Source organism: Salvelinus fontinalis, chromosome 30 (assembly GCF_029448725.1).
Source record: "Salvelinus fontinalis isolate EN_2023a chromosome 30, ASM2944872v1, whole genome shotgun sequence".
In the NCBI taxonomy this organism is placed as follows: Eukaryota; Metazoa; Chordata; class Actinopteri; order Salmoniformes; family Salmonidae; genus Salvelinus; species Salvelinus fontinalis.
Window position 1 is genome coordinate 25091728 of NC_074694.1, and position 14287 is coordinate 25106014.

The window sequence follows — 14287 nt, forward strand, 5'->3', positions numbered from 1 at the left end:
ACTAAGTGCATGCTCTTCAACCGATTGCTGCCCGCATCCTCCCGCCTGACTAGCATCACTACTCTGGGCGGTTCTGACCTAGAATATGTGGACAACTACAAATACCTAGGTGTCTGGTTAGACTGTAAACTCTCCTTCCAGACTACATTATTTAGCATCTCCAATCCAAAATTAAATCTAGAATCGGCTTCCTATTTCGCAACAAAGCCTCCTTCACTCATGCTGCCAAACATACCCTTGTAAAACTGACTATCCTACTGATCTATGACTTCGGCGATGTCATTTACAAAATAGCCCCCAACACTCTATTCAGCAAACTGGAAGTAATCTATTACAGTGGGGTGGCGGATAGCCTAGTGGTTAGAGAGTTGGACTAGTACCCGGAAGGTTGCAAGATCAAATCCCTGAGCTGACAAGGTAAAAATGTCCTTCTGCTCCTGAAAAAGGCAGTTAACCCAATGTTCATGGACCCTCATTGAAAATTAGAATTTGTTCTTAACTGACTTGCCTAGGTAAATTTAAAAAAGTGCCCTCTTTTGTCACCAAATATATATACACAAAATGTTTAGGTGGTCTATTTAAAGCTATTTTACGCTAAATAAAAACAACATCATAAAACAAAACGTTTTTTAAAGTTATAAAAATAGAATATGAATGGCCGGTTTCCTGGACTTAAAACAAGCTCAATGGAGAATCTCCACTGAAAAATATTTTTAGTCCAGGACTAGGCTTAATATTCGGGAAACCACCCTAAAATGATTAGTGGAACATTCAGTCAGTCCGTATATTATTGCTGAATGTTTTCTCATCGTCAGTATCACGGTTCAGAGCATAAAGACCTGCCATATCCTTCTTCATCATGGGAAGATCATCTGCTGGCCGACAGATCACCTCGAGGCGCTGGAGAAGTAAAGCGGTATCAATATAAGTATAATCAATTTGCAGTGAAAGCATTCTTCAAAATGTATCTCAGAATAGTTAAAAAATATGAGACAGGCCCAGATGAAATGTCCCAGCCTTATTGATCGGATTGTCATAATTTATTTTATTTTATCTAGCAGCAATAAGAATTCTCTTTCAAGTGCTAAATATTCAAGAGAAAAACTAAAATGCCATTGCCAGAAATGTCCCATTGCCTCGGTACAGTTTATAGACCATAGTAATGGGGATGAGAGAGAGGGAGGACATAGCCAGGAACCAGCCCAGCCCGTAGGCCCACCACGGGTACACATAGGTGTTGTTGAACTTCAGAGGGTTGTACTTCAGCAGCGACAACACAAAGGTTCCCTGGAAGAGGAAATAGATGTCCAAAATATGTTGTTTCGTTCTTATCTCGTCTTATTTTATATTAATAGAGTATGGTATTGTAAGCAACTGCAATTGTGAAATTATATCCATAAATGTAAGCAAAATAATGATAGAAATGGACTTGGACCTGAAGTCACTGTGCACATAGTAGGGGTGAGGTATAGCCAACAGTACTTCACCAGAGACTTGGGCCTGTAGCCAATCATATCCTCAATGTTGACACAGAAACGTTTAGCACCTTGGACAGAGACAGACAGGTGTACTCATGAACAGTTTCCTTGTTTTTAAAGGGATAGTTAAAAGGAACTATAACTATGAACTATAACAAAATACTTGAGAATGAGAATAAATATGGTGATGAAGCTAGTTTTCCATATTGGTGTATTACCATATATCCATCCAACACTGAGTGACGGAATATGGAGAGGACTAGCAGAGTGGCACCACTGCACACATAATGATCAAACAGCTGGATGATGTAGAGGCCACACTGCAGCGAAATAGACATTCATTACAACTCATTTGAGATATTTAGTTTGACAAAAAGCCTTGCTTAGACACCCTTTTATCCCCACCCTTTCATCGCTGATTGTTTTAAAGTTATTTTACCTCTACTTACCTCAAATCAAAGTTTATTGGTCACGTGCACAGTTTAGCAGATGTTGTAGCAGGTGCAGCAAAATGCTAGTGTTACTAGCTCAGAACAGTGCAGTAAAAATGTAAAATCAAGTACACAAATAGAAATAAAAAACTAGAAACACGAATAAGGTAAAAAATAACACACAAAAAACTGAATTACTGTAAAGTTGTCAAGGAGATAGAAGAACAAATGAGATGGCGACCTGTTTCTATCAGAGAACCACTTTCACCTATCATCACACAACAACAATGGTTTGAGAGCTTTTTTTGCAGCGGTGACCTGTGTCTGTGACCTCTCACCTCTGTGACCATGATGAGTCTGACCAGGCAGCAGCAGCAGCAGCTCCCTCCGGTAGCCCTTTCTGAGGACGTTGAGGTAGATGTCCGTTACCGAGGTCATAAGGCTCTCAAGGCCGACAAACTGGAGAACTTGAGAAAGAGGGTAATGTACATGGGAAGGAAGAGGGAGGGGCACAGCAGGGACAGGACACCTAGATGGAGGGTGTGGTGGGTGTTGAGCTCTTACCTGGCTGTCCAATCCTAACAGGATGATCATGGTGAAGAAACACACAGCCCAGAACTGACGGCAGGGGAGCAGGGACACTGCCTGGGAGTACACTATGAACACCAGGCCAGGACCTGCAGTAGGGCAACAAGACAAATCGTTACAGTATATCTGTACCTCTGTACCAAATGTAATTCAATTGAACTAATTAAATGAAATATTCTGTTACGTGTAATAGTATGTCAGCAAAGTTGATGATTCCATGAGGCGAGACAGTGCTTCCACCAAACAAGGTGAAGGTGTATTGAAAAAAATGTCAGTTGAGGGAAGTGTGAGCTGTGACTACTTTACCCAGCTAAAGCAGATGGGCCATTGCTGATGGTTAAAGTGGAGGCTGAGGATAACATAGAAAACCAGATACTGTTCGTCTTAAAAATTACACTGCTCAAAAAATAAAGGGAACACTAAAATAACACATCCTAGATCTGAATGAATGAAATATTCTTATTAAATACTTTTTTCTTTACATAGTTGAATGTGCTGACAACAAAATCACACAAAAATTATCAATGGAAATCAAATTTAATCAACCCACGGAGGTCTGGATTTGGAGTCACACTCAAAATTAAAGTGGAAAACCACACTACAGGCTGATCCAACTTTGATGTAATGTCCTTAAAACAAGTAAAAATGAGGCTAGGTAGTGTGTGTGGCCTCCACGTGCCTGTATTTTTTATTTCTTTTTATTTTACCATTATTTTACCAGGTAAGTTGACTGAGAACACGTTCTCATTTGCAGCAACGACCTGGGGAATAGTTACAGGGGAGAGGAGGGGGATGAATGAGCCAATTGTAAACTGGGGATTATTAGGTGACCATGATGGTTTGAGGGCCAGATTGGGAATTTTAGCCAGGACACCGGGGTTAACACCCCTACTCTTACGATAATTGCCATGGGATCTTTAATGACCTCAGAGAGTCAGGACACCCGTTTAACGTCCCATCCGAAAGACGGCACCCTACACAGGGCAGTGTACTCACTGCCCTGGGGCATTGGGATAATTTTTAGACCAGAGGAAAGAGTGCCTCCTACTGGCCCTCCAACACCACTTCCAGCAGCATCTGGTCTCCCATCCAGGGACTGACCAGGACCAACCCTGCTTAGCTTCAGAAGCAAGCCAGCAGTGGTATGCAGGGTGGTATGCTGCTGGCTATGACCTCCCTACAACGCCTGGGCATGCTCCTGATGAGATGGCGGATGGTCTCCTGAGGGATCTCCTCCCAGACCTGGACTAAAGCATCTGCCAACTCCTGGACAGTCTGTGGTGCAACGTGGCGTTGGTGGATGGAGCGAGACATGATGTCCCAGATGTGCTCAATTGGATTCAAGTCTGGGGAACGGGCGGGCCAGTCCATAGCATCAATGCCTTCCTCTTGAAGGAACTGCTGACACACTCCAGCCACATGAGGTCTAGCATTGTCTTGCATTAGGAGGAACCCAGGGCCAACCGCACCAGCATATGGTCTCACAAGGGGTCTGAGGATCTCATCTCGGTACCAAATGGCAGTCAGGCTACCTCTGGCGAGCACATGGAGGGCTGTGCGGCCCCCCAAAGAAATGCCACCCCACACCATGACTGACCCACCGCCAAACCGGTCATGCTGGAGGATGTTACAGGCAGCAGAACATTCTCCACGGCGTCTCCAGACTCTGTCACATCTGTCACATGTGCTCAGTGTGAACCTGCTTTCATCTGTGAAGAGCACAGGGCGCAGTGGCGAATTTGCCAATCTTGGTGTTCTCTGGCAAATGACAAACGTCCTGCACGGTGTTGGGCCGTAAGCACAACCCCCACCTGTGGACGTCGGGCCCTCATGGAACTCTCATGGAGTCTGTTTCTGACCGTTTGAGCAGACACATGCACATTTGTGGCCTGCTGGAGGTCATTTTGCAGGGCTCTGGCAGTGCTCCTCCTTGCACAAAGGCGGAGGTAGCGGTCCTGCTGCTGGGTTGTTGCCCTCCTACGGCCTCCTCCACGTCTCCTGATGTACTGGCCTGTCTCCTGGTAGCGCCTCCATGCTCTGGACACTACGCTGACAGACACAGCAAACCTTCTTGCCACAGCTCGCATTGATGTGCCATCCTGGATGAGCTGCACTACCTGAGCCACTTGTGTGGGTTGTAGACTCCGTCTCATGCTACCACTAGAGTGAAAGCACCGCCAGCATTCAAAGTGACCAAAACATCAGCCAGGAAGCATAGGAACTGAGAAGTGGTCTGTGGTCACCACCTGCAGAACCACTCCTTTATTGGGGGTGTCTTGCTTATTGCCTATAATTTCCACCTGTTGTCTATTCCATTTGCACAACAGCATGTGAAATGTATTGTCAATCAGTGTTGCTTCCTAAGTGGACAGTTTGATTTCACAGAAGTGTGATTGACTTGGAGTTACATTGTGTTGTTTAATTGTTCCCTTTATTTTTTGAGCAGTGTATTTTTCTCTCAGCTTTCCGCTCTCTCAGTTTAGGTAAATCAATGAGCTAGTTCAGGGCTACAACAAAATAGTGAAATGTCTGGGTGTCCCCAAAGCGAGGTTTGGATACCACTGCTTTAGAGTGTCACCTGACTCAGCAAATACAAAGATGTCCATACCCTGTTCTCCAGCCATATAACCCAGTATTGAGAAGATGGTAAAACCAGACACAAAGCTGGTACCACTGTTCAACAAGCACAGACAGAAAGGCTCAAAATCGCAGAACAAGTTTTCAACATATTAGGTCACCATCCTCTTTCACACACATTATTGTTGTCATTGGCAAGGGTCTAATAAGATTTAAATACAGTTGCTTAACGTTCAGGGCAATTGAGGTAATACAACATTCCATGTCATAAATCTTCCTGGCATAGCTGAATGAGCCAACTGTGCAAGATCTTCACTGTGCCAAATCAATACTGAGAATTCTAAATCAAACCCACACCCTAATACTGAAGACTCACTTATAACAGTTGTTGTTGTATTTGTTGTAGCTTCTGAGAGAAATCAGGTATCCCAAGCATATGTGGTACGAAAACAATCCATTGAAGACAAATGAGAGTCATAAACTGAACATTCAGGTATCCCAAGCATATGATGAGGTAAGATGTGGTGAGACTGGAGGACTCAGAGTGACGGTTTCCTTGACACCGATCAAGCATACCCCTGGACTTAGAAAGGATGTTCAATGGAAATTCTCAATTTAAAATCCTTTTTAGTCCAGGCCTAGACTGTATCTCTGTCCGGGAAACTGGCCTATAGACTTACACTACAGATAATACCTGTGGATCAGCTAGCCGTGTTGCATTGGGATTTCATCTATACTTCCAGGTACAGTAGGATCCCTCCTCATGCTACTGGTGCAAATAGAGAGAGACAGTTTCATCATAGCGCTTGATGGTTTTTGCGACTGCACTTGAAGAAAAGTTATTGAAATATTCCAGATTGACTGACTTTCATGTCTCCTGTTTGGGATAGGGGGCAGCATTTTCATGTTTGGATGAAAAACGTGCCCAGAGTAAACTTTCTGCTACTCAGTCCCAGAAGCTAATATATGCATATTATTAGTATATTTGGATAGAAAACACTCTGAAGTTTCTAAAACAGTTTGAATGATGTCTGTGAGTATAACAGAACTCATATGGCAGGCGAAAACCTGAGAAAAATCCAACCAGGAAGTGGGAAATCTGAGGTTTGTAGTTTTTCGACTCATTGCCTTTCTAATATACAGTGTCTATGGGGTCATACTGCACTTCCTAAGGCTTTTACTAGATGTCAACAGTCTTTAGAACCTTGTTTATGGCTTCTACTGTGAAGGAGGGGGGAATGAGAGCTGTTTCAACCAGGTGTCTGGCAGAATGCCATGTGCTGGTCACGCGCATAGCCGTGGGAGCGACCTGCATTCCATTGCATTTCTAAAGACAAAGAAATTATCCGGTTGACACATTATTGAAGATTTATGTTAAAAACATCCTAAAGATTGATTCTATACATTGTTTGACATGTTTCTACGAACTGTAACGGAACTTTTTTGACTTTTCGTCTGAACTTTCGCCTGGACTTGCCCGCGCCTCGTGAGTTTGGATTGTGAACTGAACGCACTAACAAAAAGGAGGTATTTGGACATAAATGATGGACTTTATCGAACAAAACAAACATTTATTGTGGAACTGGGATTCCTAGGAGTGCATTCTGATGAGGATCATCAAAGGTAAGTGAATATTTATATTGCTATTTCTGACTTCTGTTGACTCCACAACATGGCGGGTACCTGTATAGCTTGTTTTTGTGTCTGAGCGACGTACTCAGATTATTGCATGGTGTGCTTTTTCCGTAAAGTTTTTGAAATCTAACACAGCGGTTGCATTGAGAAGTATATCTTTAATTCTGTGCAAAACAGTTGTATCTTTAATCAAAGTTTATGAGTATTTCTGTAAATTGATGTGACTCTCTGAAAATTCGCCGGATGGTTTCGAGGCACAACATTACTGACCATAACGCGTCAATGTAAACTGAGATTTTTGGATATAAATATGAACTTTATCGTACCAAACATAAATGTATTGTGTACCATGAAGTCCTATGAGTGCCATCTGATGAAGATAATCAAAGGTTAGTGATTAATTTTATCTCTATTTCTGCTTTTTGTGACTCCTCTCTTGGCCTGGAAAATGGCTGAATTTTGTTTTTGTGACTAGGCTCTGACATAACATAATCATATGGTGTGCTTTCGCTGTAAAGCCTTTTGGAAATTGGACACGATGGGTAGATTAACAAGAAGTTAAGCTTTAATTTGGTGAATTGCACTTGTGAATGTAGGAAAGTTACATATTTAAAAAAAATATTTTTCAATTTCCCGCTCTGCCTTTTCAGCGGGATGTTGGAACCCCTAGCCATAAGAAGTTTTAAAGTAATGATGGACTGTCATTTATCTTTGCTTATTTGAGCTGTTCTTGCCATAATATGGACTTGGTATTTTACGAAATAGGGCAATCTTCTGTATACCAACCCTGCCTTGTCACAACACAACTGATTGGCTCAAACGCATTCAAAAGGAAAGAAATTCCACAAATGAACTTTTAACAATGCATACCTGTTAATAGAAACGCATTCCAGGTGACTACCTCATGAAGCTTGTTGAGAGAATGCCAAGAGTGTGCAAAGCTGTCATCAAGGCAAAGAATTGCTATTTGAGGAATGTCAAATATTTAATACATTTAGATTTTGACACTTTTTTGGTTACTTTATGTTTCCATATGTGTTTATTCATAGTTCTGATGTCTTCACTGTTGTTCTACAATGTAAATCAAATCCAAGTTTATTTGTCATGTGCGCCGAATACAACAGGTTGTAGACCTTACAGTGACATGCTTACTTACAGGCTCTAACCAATAGTGCAAAAAAGGTATTAGGTAAACAATAGGTAGGTAAAGATAGGTAGACACACAATGCAAATAGTCCGGGTAGCCAGATGTAGAATGTAGAAAATAAAAAAATTAAGAAAAACCCTTGAATGAATATGTGTGCCCAAACGTTTCTCACTTGGTGATGTCCGTAGGACCGAAAAAAATTGAATGCAACAAACATGTCTGTGTCACTAATAAATTCAGTCATGGGTGGTAACTCTACAATTTATTTGAAAAGCACTCTGGGAAATATTTGAATAAGGCTTTACAATAAGACTGTGTTAATTTAACGCTATTACGATATCTTTATGGGTCTAGAGACTCAACTCTTTCACTGTTGATTTAACACTCTCAGTGTAAATTCATCTGTGCAGGGATGTCCCCAAGGAAGTTTTTAGGAAGTTCTACTGAACATTGTGTCATGGTCTCCTGGAGGTTTTTGTCTAGTTGTGGTGAAAATACAGTAAAACTACAACTAGTTACTGTATTTTTACAACTAAATGAAGGTGTTAATGGACAGTATGTTGATTACTTGGGACTTAACCCCACTTGGGATTTGAACTCACAACCTCTTAGCTACTTGGTTCCTAGCTACCTAATTATCCTAATGTCAGGTAAATTATCCCAACATGCCACATTAGTTATCCTAACGTGCCACGTTAATTATCCTAGCGCCCCACGTTAGTTATCCTAGCATGCCACAATATTCATCCTAACGTGCCACAATAGTTATCCTAACCTGCTATGTAAACAAACCATATGTGGCGACAAATCATCAGTATCGCCCCACCGCCATAACACCACCTATGAGGGTGTCGGCTATCGCGTGAATCTAGGCCTTAATGTCAAGTGTCCCTGAGCACTACTACTTTTGGTGTTGTCAGCTAATCGCTCAACTATTGATTTGATTCTTGGCAACTTTTTTACCCCTTTTCTCCACAATTGGTAGTTACAGTCTTGTCTCATCGCTGCAATTCCCCTATAGACTCGGGAGAGAGCAAAGCGTTCTCCGAAACACAACCCAGCTCCCTTAACCCGGAAGCCAGCCGCACCAATGTGTCAGAGGAAACACCGTTCAACTGACGACCGAGTCAGCTTGCAGGCGACCGGCCCATCACAAGGAGTCGCAATGAGAGCACAATGAATGTCAAGTTGACCTCTTTCTTGTGCAATTCCCCACTTGAAAAGGACAATCCCTCCACATGAAGATTTTAACTGGATTTCACTCAATAAACAGCCATAGAATCAGTTGTTTGTCTTTTATTTGCCATTCTTTGGTTGGCAGTACAGGTGGAAAACCTAAAAAAAAAGATGACAAATACAAGTTATTATTTGAGTTGACAGCCTAATTAAATACACAAAATTCTCCACATTCACCTCAGAAACACATTTCTGCCATTATCAAATACAAGGTTTCCACTGTTAAGCAAATGTTTCCCAAAATAGAAACACACCATTTTTAATCAAATGAGCAGAATCAGTATATTTTTATCTAAATTTGCATTTTAGCCAAATACATTCAAAATATTTTTAGTAGTAAAAAATTACATTTATCTTCTAATCAGCAGTTAAGCAGACAAATCTTACATTTTTTAGCCAAAGATTTTTTAGACTATACATTTGTTACTGAATTAAGAACTTGGTTTACTAAGATTTCTACAAAGTTTAAATTACTTTTAACCATTTCAAACAAGTTCTATCAACAATGAATTTGGCTCTTCTTACTTTTCCTTTATACCCCACAAACAACATTTGAAGTTATAAATACCACTGCAAAAGTCCTATCAAAGTTAAGAGTTAAGTCTGTGTTTTCCAGAGTATCATTAGCAGTGCACTACTTAAGTCAGTCTAACAAAACATGGCCAATATGGTGCTTACCAGCTGTCTTTCACAGTTTTGTGGAGGGCTTGGACTTGCACAGTCACCTTGATCACAAAGATGAAGTTTCCTTGGTCTTGTGGCTTTATAAATGCTCCTTTTACTGCGGTCTAAACACAACAGCAGAGCCAGGTGCTGGCACGCCCAGATTGCTTGGAAGATTTGTTCCACCTGGTTCACCACTGATTGAAGGAGGAGGAGTTTCACCACTGAGGAGCTCCCAGGCAGTTTGTCAGCACAATGAAACAAGAAAATCCTGGCTGGCCAAAAACTCCCCTAACCCGGACAATTGTGCGTCGCCTCATGGCTTTTTTCTTTGCAGGCATCACCTGTGAAACTTCATGTTAAATATCATCACGTGAAGTTTTCCAAAAACACATGGTTTCACATGATTTCACATGTGCAAAACTTGTGTAAATGTCACATGTAAGCTAACTTAAAGGGGCAATCTGGGTTTGGTACATCCATTTTTTTTTTACTTTTAAGTAAACGATATATTGATTGATTCTTGAAGAATATAACTTGTAATGCCTCACGAGCTTGCCTCTTTAAAATCCAATCAACGCAAGTGTGACCGTCTGGGTTTTAACCTAGGTTGTCAGCATGCCACATCAGACTCTTGATCCGCTGAGCTAAAGCCCAGGGGAGAATAAAGAGGGAAATTGTGAACCCGACACATTAAAGACAGCATTGCAATCATGTGGGTTATACTGCCACTATCTGGCCAGTTGGTGAAACCACAACTCATCTATGTTGTTGTTGTTGTTGTTGTTGTGATTTCAAACACTCGCTTAGCTCCAAAACAAAGAGCCCAATGTTCAAAATCAATGGGGAGTAAAAGACAGACACACTCAGATGAGTATCAATTTGATTTATTTACAGTGTGTGCGTGCGTGCATGTGCGTGCTTCCATGCTTGCGTGTCTCGCCTGTGTGTATCTTCCGAGTGAGGGGATGGTATATGCCTATATCATAAAAGCTGCTTAGTATCTATTTCCTATCGAAGGCTGTATGTATTACTACCCAGGGAGTTTATGAGGCTTCATTGGCTTTCAGTGGGTTTTACTGCCGAGCGTCTGTCTGTCCGTCCGGCGGGGGGGGTATCAGGCTTTTACTGGGCCCAGAGAGGACTAGGGATGTGTCTCAAATGGCACCCGATTCCCTATATAGTACCTTTGATCAGAGCCCTATGGATCCTGATCAAAAGTAGTGCACTATATAGGGAATAGGGTGGCATTTGAGACACAACCCTAGTCTGATAATATGAATGTCTGCTATTAATGAATTCATATTTTCCCCAGACTTGTTCATCTCAAGAATGCAACTCTCCAAATGGTCAAATCTATTATGTGTATGAGTGCTCGTGAGCATGTTTGCGTGTGTGTGTGTGTATCTCAGGCATGCATGTGTGTGTTTCTGTCTATAATTACATTGGCACAATGCCAGCATTATTTGCTTCATATGGACCTGGGACAGATTCCTACCAGTCCTTGCTCAACACCGGTCTCCATTGAAATCTAAAAATGGCTGTTCGCTGGCATGCGCTTTCCTCTGCGTTTCTCTTCTAATAGGATTTGTCATCATTTACACGACAACACGTAAGATCACTCAGACAGCACTACAGATGTTCTGGTGTCAAAGGGAGGGGTTTCAGCTTTAGAAGCATTGATCTTTTTAATGAGCCCGATGGTAAGTATGTGCTTGGCCCTGCTGCCTGTCAATATTAGTGCTACAAGGGTCTGCTTTATTTTTCACTAGAAGGAAAGTACCCATTTGTTAGATATCATGTAAACACTGATGTTCCCCATCTGTTTTGAGGTATGTTGAAACCATGTTGACCGTATATTTAGAGTAAGTATTGAGAGGCCTATATTTCTGCACCACTACACACAATCAAAATCCGGCTAAAAGCTGCTCTCCGTCTATCTTTCCAATTGTGTTGTAAACCATTCAGTCCCTTGTCTTCCTCTTTCACTGCCAATAAAAGTATTAGAACTTCAGAGTGAATGTGTGTTTGCATAAGTGAAGTTGATGGATGAAGGAGGAGAAGGGGTTAGAGTTGGTTTAGTTCGAGGATTGCATCAGCCCTGAGTTTCCTTTACTCCTTTACATGATGAACGCCCTAAAGGGTAGAGTTCAGATATGTGTGACGATGACGGGCTCAGTCTTGACCTTGGGGAACCTTGGGGACGGTCTGGAGAGCCTGAGGGGTTCAATGTCCAGGGGTGTTCAATAAGGCGTGGGCCACTGGGCCTTTCCCCCTCATGATGAATGAATGTCTCTGCCACTGGGGAGAGGGGGAAAAAACACAGCTTGTCCACTTTGACCTCTTAGAACAGCGCTCAGGGGAGAAGCAGGCAGGGTTAGTTCGATCAGGACCCAGGCTAGTAACCTGTTTTCTCAGTTACAGGTTATGACTAGAGCCACAGCGGACCAGGATCATGTTCTTAAACAACCATCGCCCTCAGACGCCCGCCCTTAGGGATTTATAGACCCTTTAGGAAAGAGGTGCACCTTGAGCCAGGGTCACCTTTGAAGAGGGCGGTGATGTGAAAGCACAACAACTGTGTACAGTTGAAGTTGGAAGTTTACATACACTTAGGTTGGAGTCATTAAAACAAATTTTTCAACCACTCCACACATTTCTTGTGAACAAACTATAATTTTGGCAAGTCGGTTAGGACATCTTCTTCGTGCATGACAAGAAATTTTTCCAACAATTGTTTACAGACAGATTATTTCACTACTAATTCACTGTGTGTCACAATTCCAGTGGGTCAGAAGTTTACATACACTAAGTTGACTGTGCCTTTAAACAGCTTGGAAAATTCCAGAAAATTATGTCATGGCTTTAGAAGCTTCTGATAGGCTAATTGACATCATTTGAGTCAATTGGAGGTGTACCTGTGGATGTATTTTAAGGCCTACCTTCAAGCTCAGTGCCTCTTTGCTTGACATGATGGGAAAATCAAAAGAAATCAGCCAAGTCATCAGAAAAAAAATTGTCGACCTCCACAAGTCTGGTTCATCCTTGGGAGAAATATCCAAACGGCTGACGGTACCACGTTCATCTGTACAAACAATAGTACGCAAGTATAAACACCATAGGACCACGCAGCCGTCATACTGCTCAGGAAGGAGACACGTTCTGTCTCCTAGAGATGAACATACTTTGGTGCGAAAAGTGCAAATCAATCCCAGAACAACAGCAAAGGACCTTGTGAAGATGCTGGAGGAAACAGGTACAAAAGTATCTATGTCCACAGTAAAACGAGTCCTATATCGACATAACCTGAAAGGCCGCTCAGCAAGGAAGACGCACCGCTCTAAAACCACCATAAAAAGCCAGACTACGGTTTGCAACTGCACATGGGGACAAAGATCATACTTTTTAGAGAAATGTCCTCTGGTCTGATGAAACAAAAATAGAACTGTTTGGCCATAAAGACCATCGTTATGTTTGGAGGAAAAAGGGGTGAGGCTTGCAAGCCAAAGAACACCATCCCAACCGTGAAGCACGGGGTGGCAGCATTATGTTGTGGGGGTGCTTTGCTGCATGAGGGACTGGTGCACTTCACAAAATAGATGGCATCATGAGGCAGGAAAATTATGTGGATATATTGAAGCAACATCTCAAGACATCAGTCAGGAAATTAAAGCTTGGTCGACAATGGGTCTTCCAAATGGACAGTGACCCCAAGCATACTTCCAAAATTATGGCAAAATGGCTTAAGGACAACAAAGTCAAGGTATTGGAGGGGCCATCACAAAGCCCTGACCTCAATCCCATAGAAAATGTGTGGGCAGAACTGAAAAAGCATGTGCGAGCAAGGAGGCCTACAAACCTGACTCAGTTACACCAGCTCTGTCAGGAGGAATGGGCCAAAATTCACCCAACTTATTGTGGAAAGCTTGTGGAAGGCTACCCAAAACGTTTGACCCAAGTTCAACAATTTAAAGGTAATGCTACCAAATGCTTATTGAGTATATGTAAACTTCTGACACAGTTGGAATGTGATGAAAGAAATAAAAGCTGAAATAAATCATTCTCTCTACTATTATTCTGACAATTCACATTGTTAAAATAAAGTGGTGCTCCTAACTGACCTAAGACAGGGAATTTTTACTAGGATTAAATGTCAGGAATTGTGAAAAACTGAGTTTAAATGTATTTGGCTAAGGTGTATGTAAACTTCTGACTTCAAATGTACGTGTGTGTGTGTGTGTGTGTGTGTGTGTGTGTGTGTGTGTGTGTGTGTGTGTGTGTGTGTGTGTGTGTGTGTGTGTGTGTGTGTGTGTGTGTGTGTGTGTGTGTGTGTGTGTAAAGCGAGCCAGGACAGATCTCTGATTACAGAGCCATTGTTTTAATCTCACCCAGCCAGGTCACACCAGATCAACTCCAGTCTTCAACTCTTTGTTCAGATCCCCAGGACGTCGGGAGATGCCTTCAATACTGTCCACCAGCGGCAACATGAGCATCTATTACCGTACCATCTAGTAGGCTCGTGACTTACATGC

The 14287-nt window shown here is 42.1% G+C and overlaps 1 pseudogene; it reads right to left on the reverse strand.

The window, feature by feature from the left end:
- Window positions 1–771: 771 nt before the first annotated feature.
- On the reverse strand, window positions 772–5518 carry LOC129828468 (sodium- and chloride-dependent GABA transporter 2-like; annotated as a pseudogene).
- Between the last annotated feature and the right edge of the window lie 8769 nt (window positions 5519–14287).